Source organism: Pararge aegeria, chromosome 4 (assembly GCF_905163445.1).
Source record: "Pararge aegeria chromosome 4, ilParAegt1.1, whole genome shotgun sequence".
NCBI classification, from domain to species: domain Eukaryota; kingdom Metazoa; phylum Arthropoda; class Insecta; order Lepidoptera; family Nymphalidae; genus Pararge; species Pararge aegeria.
The window spans coordinates 19,138,450-19,152,401 of NC_053183.1; the positions used below are offsets into that span (position 1 = coordinate 19,138,450).

General features: G+C 35.6%; 1 protein-coding gene across 1 annotated transcript in view; it reads left to right on the forward strand.

Moving 5' to 3' along the window:
• Positions 1 to 292: 292 nt before the first annotated feature.
• The window catches only part of LOC120623449 (neuroligin-4, Y-linked-like), a 161,925-nt gene continuing 148,265 nt past the window's right edge, over positions 293 to 13,952 (forward strand). The window contains exon 1 of the mRNA XM_039889482.1: positions 293 to 506. The gene's annotated coding sequence lies outside the window, so the exon portion shown is untranslated. The remainder of the gene's footprint in view (positions 507 to 13,952) is intronic.

Genomic DNA, 13,952 nt, shown 5'->3' on the forward strand with positions numbered 1-13,952 from the left:
TTATATTAAAAATATTTCAAGTATTATTTATATCGCATCGCTCAGTTTTTATAATATAACATTCTTAAGAAAGTACAATAACTCTTATTAAGTAACTCAGGCCTGAATCTAATAAATCTTTGGTTATTATCTAATCAGCTTCTCGCTAAGAGCGTAAGCAGCGCCATCTACCCTCCATTAAACGTATCAAGTTTGAAGGCTGCAATCGAGTCACCAGTTCCCGCCCCGTGAAATTAGGTTCGTATAACGTATCACATTTCAGACTTCAGTTGCCGTCTGATCGCGGGCGAGAGCGGTCGTGAGAAACGTGTTGAAAATCTTAACACAAATTTAAAAATATTCGTTTCATAAAAATTTTAAGACGTTTATGAACGAGAATTTCTGTGAATTGTGTAGTGTTTGGTGACTTCAAATTTTGTGTTTTGAAGAAGATTTATTTAAATGTGACGCCTACGTTATGTTTTTACGTACGAAGTGGTTGAGTATAACCAAATGTTACTTCAAAGGTAGGTGCACATATTTTAAGCCTTTAAGTTTACGGTTAACTTTAATGGTTTTTTTTTAATTAAATTGCACTTAAGCTTTTGATAAAGCTGTCGTTTTGCTAAGCTTTTATCCAGCGTAGGCATGTAAGTGCCTTTTGAACGTTTTAATTAGGTGACTTTTAAATTTGCTGAAACTGGGGTTAGTTGAACGATGAATTTTAATTTTTGCTATGAATGAAAATAGATCGCGAGCTTTTCAGAGATAAAAAATCTCTTTGAATATATACTGAATCAAAGTTAGATAGCATAATTAGTGAGTTTATTATCTGGTTATCTTTAAATTGTTACAAAATTAAGTTTCTGAGAAAGCGTCCTCAGATGAACTAGTAGAAATCTATTCGATATAATAATAGATAGATACTTTTTATCTTTACTTTTATTTTTATGTTTGGGTTATGTAAATATACATAAAATTTATAGTCATGTCATTATTTCCATGGTGGCAAATAAAAAAGAATATATTATTAGATAATAATAAATTGTAAATGTCATTTATTAAATTAATTTTAATTTTATATTTAAATCAAGTGCTACAAGGTAAATACTAAATTTCCATCGATAGCACATTCAAAGTACCTGACTTTGAATGTGCTATCGATGAATTTTACAAATTTCAATTTATGATTTAATGAAATTGCCACTGTCTAATATGATTTGTATTAATCGTTAGATTTGACATCTTCGATGTAACGAGCCTGTATTGTTAAATGTAACGGCACGCTCTTGCTTAAAGTTTTTGTTTGGATTGTTTTTAAAATCCACGATTTCAATATTATACAGCAAATCGCAGTCGCAAGGTCAAATTATCTTTGAGCACCATCGTGTATTAGAATAACTACTTTTTCATGAGAGATCTTCAGCTCCTATTGTTGCTTCAGTGGTGTACAGGTTCATGGTATGTGATGGGAAAGCTTAATAGCTTACCGGGAGTCCCATCTTTTTTGGAAGGGTAAAAACTAGCTTAGCCACCTATATATCAGGCAGTCAGACAGTCCTTATCATCATCAATTTTCCATTTAAATTTGGCCCAGTGGCCCACTACAGGCCACTGGTCTCCCCCCTATAATAAGAAGGGGTTAAGGTAGTAGTCCACGTTGGTCCAGTGCGGATTGGTAGACGCCACACGCTTATGAGAACATTAAAGAACTCTTGCAGGTATCCTCACAATGTTTTCGTTCACCATTGAAGCAAGTGATATTTTAGTTATTAAAACGCACATTACTTAGAAAAGTTAGAGGTGCGTGCTGGGATTCGAACTCGTACCCCGAAAGTGAAGTCGAAGTGTTACCTACTGAGATATCACCGCTTCGACTGGGTGGGTTATCGCCGCTTCGCTCCGCACCGTCGTACAGCTGTGTGGCAGTCCTTCTTCTTGACTTTCAATAGCTGTTATTATAAGGATGGGCCGAAATGTCTCGTTTTTAAAACATCACACAGGAACAATATTAAATATCCCTTTACCACCCCTATGCATACAAAATAAAAATACACTCCTAAACCCATTATTCTAGGTAAAAAAGGGATTTAATAGCTCTATTATCGCCCTAATGGTATACGAATGGCGTACAAATGGTTCCCCTTTCAACAATATCGCCACTTGGGACCTAGAACACGTATCTTTAGTGTTTGCTTTCCATTATCTTGTACTGTGGAGTATATTGTGATGGCATCAAGGTACAATCAGTTTGGTCCAAATGGTCCTTTAGAAAGTTTTTTTTTTATTTCATTACAAGGTATCTGAAGCGGTGATAGCCCAGTGGGTAGGAGCACTTTCCGGTGCCGAGTTTGAATCCCAGCACGTACCTCTAACTTTTCTAAGTAATATACGTTTTAAGTAATTAAATCACTTGCTTCAGATGTGAAGGAAAACATCGTTAGTTCTCGATAATGTTCTCAAAGGTGTGCGGAGTTTTCATGGAATAATTAAAATTGTATTTGATTTACAACCAATGTTCTTGACATTATTTGTGTGAAAGTGGGTATTGTAAATAATAGTACATCTTCGATAAACTTCGGTCTTGTGACAAACTCAGACGATGCAAAGATGTCTGACGTCGTGTCTTAATCTGTATCACCTTGTACACTTGCAGCGCTAATAACCTAAATTGTATACAAGTGGCTTACAAATGATTTCCCCCCTTCAACAATATCGCCACTTGGAACCTAGAACACGTCGGTACAGTGTTTGCTTCCCATTATCTTGTAGTGTAGTGCGCATTGTGATATTGTGTTCCATCTAACAATACGGTACATGGGGTGAATCTTTTATTCATCCAACGCATCGCGGTATAAGGGGGGGGAAGGTCCATTGTTAAACCACTTTTGTCTGTACCTCAAGTTTTAATTGTCATGAACGTTACAGGGTTATACACTTGCATAAAGCAAGCCAATGCTATATTATTTTCCAAGTTTTTTTTGATGTTTTTACCCGTATCATCTCAACCACGTGAAGTCTTCTGTTGAACTAGCGATTTGCATTTTCTTTACTTAGACGCATGGTTTGGGGTTGGAACGCCTTTCGGAGTTCTGTTTTTCCTTATTATCACAATATATATATCTTTAAAACAAGAGTGAATAGGTATCTTTTAGGCCAAATTTGCCCTTTCAATCGGAAAAAAAAAAATAGTTATTATATTACATTTACTTTTATAAGGGTTGTCTATAAGAGATTGCAATGAGAGTACCTTGGCACAAAACTGAATTTATAGATATATTTTTCTCTTTTTCATGTGTGTTTCAAAGCGCAATAACTAAATAAAAAATATATAATTAGAAGGCGTTATTGCACTAATTTTTTTAATCCACTACGAGGGAACCCTTGAACTCAATTTTACCCGGTGGTAAGAGTTACCACCGGGTAAAATTGAGTTGCGTTAAACTAATAAAGTAGTGGGATAACCTGTTAGGGAGATTGGTAGTTGTCTTACACCCATACCCCTGTTTGGTTATGTACTCGATTAGTACCGCAACGCTAAATCTATTAGCGGCGAGTCTTTGTCAGTAGAATGGTAACTAGCTATGACCGAAGCCTCCCACTAGATTAAATCTTCAAGTCTCATTGGTATGCCTAGCAATATTGTTAATAAACGTGGTAGGTATAACGTTGGAATGGTTACGCAGTGGTTTGTCATATCTGACATGTGAGAGGTGCTGTCAGTTAAAATACAGTATGACAACTGCACTGCAGAACTATTTTGACTTGAATACGGGATCTAATTGAATAACGCTTGTGAAAATAGCTGACAATGTTAGGATGTAAGACCTCAATTGATAGGACGTTACTCGACGAAAATGTTTACATGAATCTTTTAATACTTTCGAAATTATTACAAGACGTAGCACGACGACACGGGAGATTATTAAAAGATGTTGTGCATTCTGTAATATTAGCGCATAGTCAGTAGGTATCCGTACACTACAAAAGTTCAACTTAGCATAACATAAGATTCCCTTTGGTTACACGATTTGAGATATTATAACTACCCATCGATAAGTTTCAACCTCCCCAAATTTTGCCATTGCCATTTCAGGTGCCCAACTCGCTAAGCTATATCGGTAACTCTATTTCGTCTACGAATCTCCTCATTTCTGATTTGATATGTAGAGATACTCGTAGCATAGCTTTCTCCAACGCTTGCGGGATGACTCTAGCCTTCTTCTAGGCCCATTGTAAGCGACCACGTTTCAGATCCGGAAGTCATCTCTTCATCATGAAAGCTCCTTTACATTATAATAATTTCAACCTCTTTTAAATTACGCTTGCTTAAATAATTTTGGTTTGAACTAGGAATCAAACTCTGGACCTCGTGAAATGTTTTCTGACTTACCATTAAACCAACAATACAGTTAGCAGTGGCTACATATCAGTAACGTAACAAAGTAATTATGTAGTTGAAATGAAACAGAGTTACTGTTTTTCCATTTCCTTGATACGCCTTAACAATATCCGTTATCTCGAAGCTTCATTTATTTTTCATTACACGACGAAAGGTTTGTAAAAAACCTCTTTCCCATTTATATTCGTAATTGGTTGCCCATGAATTTTTTCGCATAAATTTCCCGCGTTACTTTAATCTCCCTATTCAAACAGGCCTATAGATAATACTTTTAACAATTATAACTATATTTGTTAACTTAAAACTATAGATACGGGAGTTGCAGACGCATCCAGGTCTAAGAAGAAAGCTATACCACAATTAATTTGTCACCACCTCGAACTGCTGAGCTTCTTCTCGCTAGAATCTGCCTTCCGAACCGATGATAGAGTTAACTACAAACAAACAGACTCGATATTTCAAATGTGCTTATAAGCTTTGCCCAGTTGAAATAATGCTACTAATTTCTACTATTCCTACTAATATTATAAATGTGAAATTGTGGATGTTTGTTACTTAATCACGCAAAAACGGCTGATCGGATTTGAATGGAATTTGGCATGCCTGTAGCCTTTGATATGGAAAAGAACATATATATATTAATTATTAATTTAACATATATATATATATATATCTATATATTTTATCCCGGTTCCTTAAGTAGTTCCCGAGGGAAAATTAAAATTGTTTACGAGCTAAACCGCGGGTAGACAGCATTGAAATTTGCATTGTTGCAATTATGCATGTCACCTATGCTATGTAAAAGGACATATACTTTCTATACCGATTTCTCAAATAATTCCCGTGGTAAGATTAAAAATTGTTAACGATAACTTAAGATTGGTGTGAAGACACCATTCCACCATTGGACCCCAACGTCCATAGCTACGAACCCAGCCGATTGCCACCTTAGCGTCGCGACACGTTGGGCTAACTCAGTAAGACTGGTTTTCTACGGATCTCATTCTCGGTTTCGGGGCCAAAAGTCATCGCTGGCAACACGTAAACACGTATAAGTTAGTAAAAACAAATTGTCGCCGAACTAAGAACAACATGAAAAAATTACTCAGTTAGTATGAACACACGCTAAACTGAAATTAACCCTCAACTTTTTGGTTCGTGGTTACATAACATCAACAGTAGGCAGTAGGTACTCTCGTGGCTTAACATGTTTGTTTTTACACGTTCTGGTAAGACTAATATTGTTTATTTATTCTAGTCTTCAATATCAGTAGTCAAAGTTAGAAACATGGGGGTTTCCAGCACCGTGCCTCAAAGAGCAATTTACCTGCGCAAACGCCTTTGATATTAAACTCGTATACAACTCATGATGAGTGTTACGGGATTATTAAAGGTTTCACCTCTCTGCAACCATCACTATATTTAGCTGCTGTATTTTAAACTTAAAACATAATTTTATCCCTGACCGGAAAATATTCATATCAATATTCAACCAATAATGCTAAAAGCGTAACATCTATTCAATGTTAAAATAGAAATAAACATATCTTTGTTCGATTTATATTAACTGATAAAAAATTCACATCTAAAACAATATAAATAGATTACTTACGTAAATAAAGAAAACCCTCCCAAACACAAATATAGAAAGGGCAGCGCAAAGAGATTCCAAATTGTTGGAAATAAATCAAACATCAAAACATCTAGTAGTTACGGGTGATCCCTTCTGAATCTCTTAGTTGTGCCCATAACCTTAAAAGAGGATGGTAATAAGGGAAAATAGGCCAAATGTCACGCCCTGTATTAAAACCCTTTGTGTTTTCTAGGCGGAAATTTGGATTTGCGTGTTTTTTTTTTGGTGGAGTCATTTGACGACTTCAAACAAAGTGGTTAGAACTATTATATTTTTTATATTATCTTTGTGAAGTAAGTATATTTTATTACTTATATATTTAAGTAATTTATGTTTATTATTGAAATATTATTTTGTGTAGGATGTACACAAACCGTTCTAACTTCATGTACTTTGGTAGATTGCCTGGTAGAGATCGCTTTTAAGCGATAAGGCCACCTATTGTACCTTTTCTTTCTTTATTTCAAGTTGATAGTTTTCTACTAACAATTAAGTGGGCCATCGATTTGGTCCGTCAATGAATTTTATACACCATACAAACGTTTAAACAAACGAATCTATAATAATACATACAATCGAATCTCATGATTGGGCGACATAAACCATTTTGCCAATCACGTTATGCTATGAAGATATTTACAGATACAGACAAAGTAAAACTTCTGTCATAACACTTCTAGTTTATGAAACTTACCGACTCCGGGGGTTTAAGTTAGCCAAGTTAGTGCAGGGCTGCCAAATATGTTTACTCTTGAAAAATAATATGAAGCAGCAAGCTGATGTTATCCCGATGTCGCAAGAAAGATGGGAAAGTCTTCATAAGAGTAATTAAAGTATCTTAGTTAATTTTAACAAGATATAAAATTAAAAATTTAATCAAATTGAAATTCAAAAATGTTTTATTCATGTAGACCTTATCAAAGGCACTTCTGAAGCGTTCATACATCTAACATGTTACCACTAATGTTAGGTGAGGGTGATAACTACATTCGTTAATTTAAAACTAAAGCGAGGGGGGGTTCCAAACGCGCCCTGGTCTAAGAAGAGCCCACAACAAACTACGCCAGGATTTTTTTTATCACCATCTCACAGTCAAATTAATATTTAGCTATTAAGTTAGAACAATTAATATCCAAGCTTTGTAATCATACACGTTATTCTTAATAATATCATATAATTTTTCTATAAGCTTACGTTATATATAAACTTTGAATTTATTGAGAGATATCTTCAGGATTGAAAAGACCTAATGATATATATGCTGATAACAAACTTCCACAGCGCTCTCTTGTAACTTTGATACTTATGTATATATCTGCACTAAGTTGTTATTAATGAATGGGTACAATAGTTTTAGAAGCGGTGATAGCCCAGTGGGCAGGACTTCGACTTCACTTTCGGACGGCCGAGTTCGAATCCCAGCACGCACCTCTAATTTTTCAATGTTATGAGCGTTTTAACCAATTAAAATATCACTAGCTTCAACGGTGAAGGAAAATATCGTGAGGAAACCTGCATGCCTGAGAGTTCTCCATAATTTTCTCAAAAGGTGGAGGCTACCAATTCGCACTGGGGCAGCGTGGTGGACTATGGCCTTAACCCCTTCTCATTGTATTGTGGGAGGATACCCGATGATGATGCTTTTGTTCTCAACTACACCATAACTTTACAAATGTTGCTGTAGGCAAAGTACTCGTAATTTTTGTTTCTGAAATCGGCACAGTCGTAAGTCGTAGACAGTAAATTATCATGTAAACCGAGTAGTAATAAGCATTAGTGATTGGTTAGATTGGGTGACCGAGTTCGATTCCCGGCACGCACCCTCTTATTTTTCGGAGTTATTTGCGTTTTTAAATTATGGAATTGAAAATATCAGTTGCTTTGTCGTTGACGGAAAACATCGTGAGGAAACCTGCAAGAGTTTTTTCCACAACGTTCTCAGTTCTCAAAGGTGTCTGAATTCTAACAATCTGCACTTGGCCAGGGTAAAAGATTAAACCCTCCTCATTCTAAGAGGAGACCCGTGCTCTGTAGTTGGCCGGTAATGGGTTGATAGTTTTCAAGCGGATTAAAAAAGGAGGAGGTTCTCAATTCGGCGAAATATTTTTTTTTCGCTTTTTTTAATTTTTGTCACTCGATTTTGATGATTCTTTTTTGTTCCGTACTAACGTACTAACAACTTCAGAAGCTGTGGTCCCATTTAAATTTTGTGAAGATTTATTTTAAAGTGAATTTATAAAGTGGGTAAATAATTAAACTTTTGATAATCATGACATTGAGTTGGTGGGTATTTTGATATAAATACGACTGCATTATCGATGCATCTCAGTCCTACATGGACTCGAACGATGCAAAGATACCTCCCGGTGTCTTAGTCGTTTAACATTTATTAATAAGAGGAATCTTCGAGTAATTGAGGGAACTCTTCAAATATTATAGAAAAGCAATGCCTTGTAAAGTTTAGGGGCAGTATGAAATTACAAGGTACTTTCCTTGTTGCGTACTATGAACTAAGTTATTTTACATTTAACTTGGCACAGCCTTAAAATATGTTATTGAAAATATTTACTTCGCGCTTTTTAGTTGTTTGGCAAAGTTGGTTTTATTTTGTCAAAAAGTCCATCGCTGGATATGCCGTAGAGTTCAAAATTCCACAAATAAACCAAAATGACATATGCTTTTAAAAAAAAACATCTCTTTTATTTATTCAAAGAATCACATTCTTATTTAGCAGCATTTAATTTAAATATACATGCCTTTATATTTAAATATATGAATTTAGTATGTTGTTTTTATCAGTCGAATTTACTGCCAAATCCTTATTCAGATATCGACATAAATTTCCTTAAAATTGCACTACCTACCAACAACTGCCTATCACACCCTTCTATTTTATTCAGTAGATAAATAGAGCCAGCCCCAGATCGTGCTCTCGCTAGTGAAATAAAACTTATCCCGCATGCACGGAGTTTCCTTAACAAAGGCGCTTCGCGTAACATAGGTAGTTTGCTCGTGCAAATAAGATGCGCCAAGATTTGATATTATATTTTGAAGTCTTGGTTAAGTTGGCAAGTGAGAGAATAATGGGAATATAATATGCGATTATATAGTAGATTTTACATTTAAGACTCTTGGCTAATTCCCCTCCCTTTTTCTATTCATCAACTAAGATTAAAACAATTAACTACAAGTAACTTACCTTGTCTCAAACCACACAGGGTTTATGTGACAAGGAATTCAAATATTCTTTATTCGCGCTACGCTAACGTAAATTCGCTTAGCGTCACGTCTTTGTTGCCAAGGTGTTAACTAGGCACGGCCCAAGCTTCCCAAACAATTGTTTTTTATCAAGGGAAAAAATCATGCTAATCTACATTTTATCTTTATTTAAAATATCCAAGTACTGGTGTAATGGTTTGCTTCGAAATCGCAGCAGTACATTAGTTTCCAGTGAAAATGTCATGTCAATGTAATTAGCCCCGTAACTACTTACCCCAGTTACATCGTGCCCCTTATTCGCTTACTTCCTTCTTTGAAGTCCCCAGTCGTTAAAACTTAAACACTAAAGTCTCTGTTACGCCCTAATGGTGAACAATTACGGCTCGAACGTCAAACGATAAAGTATTTTAACTTGTGGACTATTTTAATTTCGAACCAAATTCATTAAAACTTTAACACTAAATAGCCAAGTTTTGTGTTTTATATGGTGAACAGTAATGAATGGAGCTGGAAAGTTTTGTCACAAGATTATACTAACTGGGGATTTTTCATTCAAGAACTTTTACCTGTGTCTTCAATAAGACCTTATCTCATATATTAGATATAATAAAATGTAAAAGTATGGAAGTTGCTCTGTAAAGATATTTTAGTTTAATTTAAGTTATTTTAATCTTAAGTAAAAAAAGGAGAAAGTTCTCAATTCCACTGTATGTTATATATTACGAGAATTTTGTATATTAGATTTCTGACTCGATCACTCCGCCAATTATAAAAAAAAATTGACGTTCTTTTTTAGTTAAGTACATTATCTTCAAAGTGATCCCAATTATGATTTAGTAAAAATCTTTCTAAAGCGGTGATAGCGCAGTGGGTAGGACTGCGATTTCACTTTCGGCGTGCCGAGTTCGAATCCCAGCACGCATCTCTACCTAACTAAGTTATGTGCGTTTTAATAAGAACAGAATATCACTTGCTTTGACGGTGAAGGAAAACATCATGAGAAAACCTGCATGCCTGAGAGTTCTACATAATGTACTCAAGGTTTGTGGAGTCCACCAATCATTACGGGACAAGCATGGTGGTCTACAGACTTAACCCCTTCTCATTGTGGGAGGATACCCGTGCCCTGTAGTGGGCTGGTAATGGGTCGATATGATCATGATGATGATGAAACGGACTTTTTAAGCAACAAAAAAGCAATAAATACTACACATATTCTGCGGAATCACCATTCCAGTTCCTTTGGGACCCCAACGTCCATAGTGTCTCCAAGCTATGTGCTCCGCCCATTGCCATTTCAGGTTCGCGACTCACTGAGCTATGTAGCAACTCTAGTTCTTCTACGGATCTTCTCATTTTTATGCACATGGTATGCACTAAGCAGGCATATTATATAAATAAAAAAATCTCCAAAATGGGTCATAAAAAACTTTAGTAGCTATTGCACGTGTTATAAAAATACTCTACTCTTAAGCTTTTTTAACTCGCACTGGGGATTTTGCCCGTTCTATATAAACTCCTCGCTTAGCGCTTACCCTGTGTGTACGCCAATGTTACTCTGAGCCTTCTTATGAGGTCCATAGTAAGCGACCACGTTGGAATGTATAAATAGCTGAAATCACGTGACTATTTGCAAGAGTATAACACCACTAGTTTCAATCGGGATTCTTATTTATTTTCGTAAGAGTTAGCTCAAGCCCCGCTGCCCAAAGCAAACACAGGTAAGCCGTTCTTCGCCGGCGCAAGTTGCTACTATATTTTTTTAAAACAGTTTTCCTTTTGTACAAACGACAGGTTACCTTCGATATAGGGGTCGGAGACTTTTTTTTATTTCGAACGGGTTGTTGCCCGCTACTTCATTCGCGTTTCTTTTGGGTTTTTAATAATCACGCAGGAACCCTATTCCAGGGATAAAATGTCTCGTATGATCGTTTTAAATTCATGAAATTACTGGTACTTTCCTAGCTACATATAAAAAGGAATACGAAGTATCCTATATATAATAAAATGTATTATCTAGTAGTATGTATGATCGATACATAGTATCTTTCCTCATTTTCCTTGGCACTGAATTAAAAATCTTGTAGAAAGAGTCGGTTCTTTTTTGTAAAAAAAAAAAATATAAGACATGATAGGAATAATTGAGAGTAGCATTTACATTAGCAGTAACATAATAAATTTGTGGCTTTTTAATAGAATTAAAAAGCAAAAGATCTTTTTCGTTTTCTTTTTATTTTAAGTTTAGTAGCATATACAAATTACAGCTCAATCTGTTTGGGAGCGATTCCAATCGAGCTGTACATTCAGCCAAATGGTCCAGCTTACGTAATTTGAAGATTAACTTTACACATGATCTTTTTCGAGGTTCAATTTTGTCGACTTCTACCTCGGACAAGTCAGGTCAGTACAATCAATAAATAAAATGTCCGTTTCTTCTTCGTAATCACTTTGATATCACTATTTTATATGTATAGCTTACTGTAGCTTCACAATATATTTAAAATAATACAGTATTTGTAAGACAAACTATTAATCTTTACAAACAAAAAGTGGATAAAAACACTTCTACTTGACGGCCAATTGGCGCAGTTTGCAGCAACCCTGCTTTCTGAGTCCAGGGCCGTGGGTTCGATTCCCACAACTGGAAAATGTTTGTGTGATGAGCATGAATGTTTTTCAGTGTCTGGGTGTTTAAATGTATATTCTTGTATCTATGTATATTATTCATAAAAAAAATATTCATCAGTCGTCTTAGTACCCATAACACAAGCTACGCTTACTTTGGGGCTAGATGGCGGTGTGTGTATTGTCGTAGTATATTTATTTATTCTACTTTCGAGAAATGTATTTACTGAAAATGATTTTACTGAAAATTTAATGGGATGCAAGGACATGGATCATTATTATTTTGCGTACATTCATAGTGTGATGTCCTGCGAGATCTTATTATGGGGCAAAGCTGCTGATATCGAAAATAGATTTACATAGCAAAAACTTAAGTAATATACTTACTGTAGCTTCACAATATATTTATAATAGTATGGTACTTGTAATACAAAATTTTAATCCTTATAAATAAAAAGTGGATATAAACAATCGACTTACAAAAAATTACCATCTGCTTATCGTCTGCGTAAGGTACAGAAGTTATTTGTAGGATTGTATACGCTTTTATAATATGATTCCTAAGGTAATTTTGGACCTATTAATGCATAAGTCTATAGAATGTGTTAAAACATATATATAACAAATTGTTAAAACATACAGCGAGGTTACTATACAATTGCTGAATTTCTTAATGACAAGGTTGCTTGGAAGCATCCGGCTTCGCTTTCATCTCTCACAAGATAGAAAATACTGGTGATAGCGCAGTGGGTGGGAGCTCGACTTTACTTTCGGGGGTCCGAGTTCGAAGCCCAGCACGCAACCAAAAATTTTCTAAGTTATGAGCATTGTAAGTAATTAAAACATCACTTGGTTCAACAGTGACGGAAAACATCGTGAGGAAATCTGCATGCCTGAGAATTCTCGATAATGTTCTCAAAGGTGTGTGGAGTCCACCAATCCACACTCGGCCAGCGTGGTAGACTACAGAATCCCCCACTTAAACCGCTTTTCACTGTGGGAGGAGATCAGTGCCGTGTAATGAGCTGGTATGATGACTGAGAAGTGAAGATACTCTTTTGCTAAAGAACCTAACTTAAATATTATCTTTCGAAATAATTTTGCTTGCTGCAGCAATTTCTAAATGTTAATGTCAACATAAACAAAGAGTCATACTTGTTAATCAAAAATTCCAAGTTCCAGCTTATATTGCATTTTGTGTACAGGTAACATTTAAGTCGGACTGACGCAAGCACGGAATCCTCTTTGCTGGATTAAAATTTAAATTTCTAAGCTTAATGAAATGTTTTCACGGCGATGTTAGTTGAAACATGTTTGCTTTTACTGTTTAAGTACTACACTTACTTTACGGAGCTAAATAACTATATTATATTACTAATTTAAAAACGTACTTTAAACATTTTATTATTTTTTTTATTCCACTGCAAGCTATGCTTTGACTACAACCTGTTAAAAGAAAGCGGTTATTCGTTTTGTACATCGTAACGAAAATTTAAATCGCTTAATGGCACTTCTTTGTAGGTAGGATGATAAATAGCCACGGCCGAAGCCTCTCACCAGACCAGATCAGAGAAAATTCAGAAATTGTTTATAATTTAAGAATTTTCTCTGGTCTGGTCTGATAGATGGTTCCACAATTTAGGAAGTTTATGAACTCCACACTGCGCAAGAGAGTTCTTTATAATCCTTCAGTAAGTGCAAGTTTAAATGTAATGCTATAACTTATTTGAGGGTGTAGACCTCTTTTAATCATTCTTGAGGATTAGGAGGTCCGACCTACCACGCTGTAATGTGAATTTACATATGTGCATATAAGCAATGAGCTATGAGATCCATTAGGCTGTAGTGTAACGGTTTTTTCAACAAACTACGATGTCAAAGACACACCCACCCACACAAACATACAAACACACACACTTACACACACACACACATACTTACAACACCCCGTCGTTTTTGTGTCGGGGGTTAAAAATAAACTCTACCTTGACCCCTTCTCGTAGTGGGAGGAGACCCGTGCCCTGTAGTAGGCCAGTTATGCTTTGATATGATGATGATGACAGTATCTGAATCGCTAGTCAAGCCAACGATACA